This window comes from Cricetulus griseus, chromosome 8, assembly GCF_003668045.3.
Source record: "Cricetulus griseus strain 17A/GY chromosome 8, alternate assembly CriGri-PICRH-1.0, whole genome shotgun sequence".
NCBI lineage: Eukaryota > Metazoa > Chordata > Mammalia > Rodentia > Cricetidae > Cricetulus > Cricetulus griseus.
In genome coordinates, this window is record NC_048601.1 from 53,527,201 (window position 1) to 53,531,105 (window position 3,905).

The following is a 3,905-nucleotide window of genomic DNA, read 5'->3' on the forward strand; positions in this document are numbered from 1 at the left end:
TCTCCAACTAGTAACATACCATTGGCAGGGAATACAGGGCAGGGCCCAGCTAGAAGGAGGGATCCCACAACTGAAATAAAGAAGCCCCATTCTGGGCCCTGCCCAGGCTGTCCCTCCTCTGCCTTTACAGGATGGGCCCTCAACCATATCCTTGAATCTCCCAAGCCTCGCATATCTGCCAAAATCTTGGTCCCTCAAGTCCAGATGGCACCTGGGGCTGGTGTGGCTGAAAGGTTGGTCTGTTGGTCTGTTTTCTGGAGGAACAGGTAGGTCTTGGATGGGGAGAGCTTCAGACACATCCCATGTACACTAAGGGTCCATTTCTCAGGGGTTCATTCTCTGCCTTTTAATACAGATGAAGACTACTCCATCTCTAGTAGTTGTGAGGGTCACACACCGATGACCCTGCTGCCTGGATGCTGCATCAGTCAGTTGAGATAAAATGTCCTGGGGATTGGTACTCAGACACTGGACTTTATAAAGGCTTTGGGGGAGGCTCTAGGATGTAGCCACTAGTGTGGAGTACTTGTTAATGGCCAGAGCTCTGGAGTTGGATATAAAGTCTCTGTTACATAAAGACAGACCTTTTGCAGCCTGCCAAAGCCCCCATTATTCATCTGTCAGACGGGGAGGACAGTGCTTATTTCCCAGGGTGTTGTGGGGTTAAGGGAGTAATAGATAGTAGGTACTTTGTGCTCAGTGAGTGCTCCATAAGTAATCCTGAGGAGGTCTGGCTTTGTGTATTCCCACCAGAGGACACTGTGCATTAATCTGTGTGCCTGGCACCTAGTGGTCTGTAAGCAAGAGAATGTGGCTCTCGTTACTGTAGACAAATGTGGGATGAGCAAGTAACTGTTACTGTGATGACAGCTGCTCTCTGGCTTTTGACTGAGCATAACGTTTCCTATCACTCTTTACAGGTTGAAGTAGTCATGATGGTTCTTGTCCTTGAAAACCTGTGAAAGCTACCACTTGGCTCCTCCTCCTTCCCATGCCCTCCTGAGCTCTCAAGTAAGATTATGGAATGGAAATAGGAGGACTCTGGTCCATGATGGCCTGGTGAGCACCATGGTATTTATACCGCCCACCTTGGGGCTTGTTTTTCCAAGGGAAAGGAAAAATCTCTCCATTTTGGTTTGTTTCCCTAGTGAAAAGACACCAAGCATTCCATTTCTTCATTGCCCTTCATTGCATTCTTAGTCCAAAGACCATAAAAACTCTAGACCCAGAGGATTAGTATCCTAGATCACTAATTCCCTTCCTCAGGCTGGGACACAGACATCAGAACCTTCCCAGCCCTCTCCCCTGCCCACGCTGCTCTGTTCTCCTCAGAAGGCTCACATGCAGAGAGTCTCTCCTCCAGGTGCCAATGACCAAGCCCAGGATCATCAGGCTGAGCACTGTCTAGATCTGGCAAATGCTGCTCAGAATCTCCAAGCTCTGTCATCCTAGCTGGTCTATAACTCACTATGGAGACCAGGTTAGTCTCAAACTCACAGAGATCTGCCTGCCTCTGCCTCCTGAGTGCTAGGACTAAAGGCGTGCTCTACCACGTTCTGTTACATCTAGCATTTTGAGGAGCCTCCACACTTATTTCCACAGTGTGCACCAGTTTGCCCTCTTACCAACAGAGACCAAGTGTTCCCTTTCCCCACATCCACAGCACACCTCAAGGATAGACATTGCCTGGGGGTAAAAGGAATAAGAAGATATTCCAAGCAAATTAAACAAAGATATAAGCAGGCATAGCTATCCTAGTATCTGAAAAAAATATATTTCAAGTGAAAACTAATCAGGACAGGGAAGGACACTACTTACACTAAAGAAAAAAAATCAATCAACAGAATATTAAAATTCTAAACCTATATGTACAAAACACATGGGCAATCGATTTGATAAGAGAGACATTAGTAGATCCAAAACCACAGATTGGCCCCACCCAACACAATGATAGTAGTGATTTTGATACCTGACTCTCATCAATAGGCAGGAGGTCATTCCCCCACCCCCAAAGCAAACAAAAAACAAACAACAATAAAAGAACAAGTGTGTGGAGTTAAGTAGCATCAAAAATCATGGATGTAGCATAGCTACAGAAAATTCCACCCAACCACCACAGAATACAAAAAGCAAGTCTCCACAAATACAGGAAAATGGAAGTCACATTCTGCATTGTATCTGATCAAAACAGAATAAAGTTGGATATCAGAAAGTACACAAGAATGAAGTAAAAGAAGGAAATGACAAAATTCCTAGAATTGAATAAAAATGAAAATACAACATAACCAGGATCTATGAGACACAATGAAGACAGTACTAAAAGGAAGGAGTATGGCACTAAGTGCCTACTCAAAGAAAGAAACAAGCAAAATGAGATCTCTCAAATTAGTAATGATGCACCCAAAGACTCTGGAAAAATAAGAACAAGGAAGCCCCCCAAACAAAACAAAACCAAATTAAAAAAACAAGAATAAGCAAGTTAGACAGGAAGAGATAACCAAATCAGAGCTGAAATTAGTGAAATAGAAACAGCAACACAAAGCTCAATGAAACAAAGAATTGGTTCTTTGAAAAGATTAAGAAGATTGACAAAACTTTAGTCAAATTCACTAAAAGAGGAGGACTGGAGAGACAGCTCAGCAGTTGTTGCTCTTACAGAGTTCCTGGGTTCAGTTCCCAAGATCCACATAGGGGATCCAATAGCCTCTCCTGGCCTCCATAAGCACCAGGAAACTCATATGGTGCACAGGCATACATGCAAATGAAATATCTATACACATAAAATAAAAACTCTATACTTCATCAGACTTAAAATTCTAAAAGGAATGGATATATTTCTAGATCTATTTGGCTTACTGAAGGGAAATCAAGATGAAATAAAATTCAAACAGATTCATAACATCTAATAAGACAGAAGCTGTGATTAAAAAATCTCTCCACCAAAACAGGTCAGAGCCAGAGGTATTTAGTTAGAATTCTACTAGACAGTTAAAGAGCAGCTGACACCAATACTCCTCAAATTATTCCATACAATAGAAAATGAAGGAACAATTCCAAATTCTTTTTTCAAATCTAGTATTAACTTGATACCAAAAATCAAAAACCCAACAAAAAATTATAGGTCAATACCTTTGATGAATATGGATGCAAAAATTCTCAACAAAACACTTGCAAACTAAATGCAGGAACACATCACACGAATATTACCTACTATGACCAAGTTGTCTTCATTCCAAAGATGCAGGGATGGTTCAACATAACATAAATCAATAAATTCAACTCACCACATAATTTGACTCACAGACAGAAACCACGATCATCTCATTAGATGCAGAAAAGGCCTTTGGCAAAATGCAACATCCCTTCACAATAAAAGTCCTGAGGAATCTAGGGATACAGAGGACAAATCTCAGAGACTACATATTGGAGAAAAAAAAAAAACCCAAAATTTACATTAAAACCGGAAACAAGACAAAGATGTTCACTCTGCCCCCTCCTGGTCAATACAAGACTTGAAGTCTTTACTAAAGCAGTAAGATAAGGGAAAGAAATCAAGGGGATACGAACATGAAAAAAAGGAGGCCTGTATAGGACTGATCCAGACCCTTGAACATGGATGTCAATGAGGCGGCCTCTGCACTCCAGGGAGCCCCTGGAAGTGGATTAGTATTTTTCCCTGGTGTAAGAAGGGACTTTGAGAGTCCATCCCACGTGAAGGGTTACACTCTGACCCTGGACACATGGGGCCCCGGCCTGGCCCAGGATGATGTGGTGGACTTTGCAGAGCCCCCGTTGAGGGCCCTACCTGCCTGGGGAGTGGAGGGTGGATGGGGTAGGGGGTAGGTCGGGGGTCAGGGAGGAGGGATGGGGGTGAGGGGAGGGAGAGGGAGAAACAAGCTTGTTCC